Below are 1124 nucleotides of genomic sequence, written 5' to 3'. Positions count from 1 at the left end.
GAAGGCTTACAGAACAAAATAGTTTCTCATTTAACAGTTAGTACACATGTTGCCCTATGACAATGGTTAACAAACTCACAACACATCAACACTATCCTTACTCAACCTTGGGTTCCCTATCACCAGCTTCTCTGTCCCCTTCTGCTTTCTGACCTTTGTCCCTGGACTGCTGTACCTCATTAACCCCATTTGGTTTTATGGAGCTGTCCACTCCGAGGCTGAACGGTGAACCTCGGAGATGACTTCACCACTGAGCTAAAAGCGTGTCTGGGGGCCATACTCTCAGGGTTTCTCCAATCTTCTTTAGGCCAGTAAATCTGGTCTTTTTTCTGTGAGTTAGAATTTTGTTCTACATCCTTCTCCAGCTCTGTCCAGGACCCTCTGCTGTGATCCCGGTCAGAGCATTCAGTGGTGGTAGCAGGGCACCATCTAGCTGTACTGAACTCAGTCTGGTGGAGGCCTTGGTAGCTGTGGTCCATTAGTTCTTCGGACTGATCTTTTCCTTGTATGCTGTTCTCTTCCTTTCCCTTGCTCCCGAAGGGATGAGACCAGTGGAGTATCTTAGATGGCTGCTCACAGGGTTTTAAGACCCCAGACACTACTTACCAAGGTGCAATGTAGAACATTGTCTTTATAAACTGTGTTATGCCAATTAAGCTAGATGTTCCCTGAGACCATGGTCTCAACAGCCCTCCACCCAGCAATTCAGTCCCTCAGGGAGTTTGGCTGTGTCTATGGAGCTTCTATGACCTTTTCTTATAAAAGTACAGAATATTTTTGAAGATTTATTGGCAGAAACCTTCACTAATATCATGAAAGATGAGAAAGTTTCCATCCAAGAAGCTCAAGGAACCCCATACAGGATAGGCCCCAAAAGAGAGACACCAAGACGTATCATAATCAAACTTTCCAAAACCAAAGACAAAGAAAGAATTCTGACAGCAGCTTGTGAAAAACAAAATATCACCTACAAAGGGGCACCAGTAAGACTCAATGCTGATTTCTTGGCTGAAACCATACAGGCAAGAAGGCAATGGGATGACATATATAAAACCCTGAAAGAAAAGAACTGCCAACCAAGAATCATATATCCAGAAAAATTGTCTTTCAAATATGACAGTGAA

The sequence above is a fragment of the Trichechus manatus genome, unplaced genomic scaffold, assembly GCF_000243295.1.
Source record: "Trichechus manatus latirostris isolate Lorelei unplaced genomic scaffold, TriManLat1.0 scaffold00105, whole genome shotgun sequence".
In the NCBI taxonomy this organism is placed as follows: Eukaryota; Metazoa; Chordata; class Mammalia; order Sirenia; family Trichechidae; genus Trichechus; species Trichechus manatus.
The sequence above is the reverse complement of the archived record's forward strand: the minus strand, read 5'-3'. Positions refer to the sequence as shown.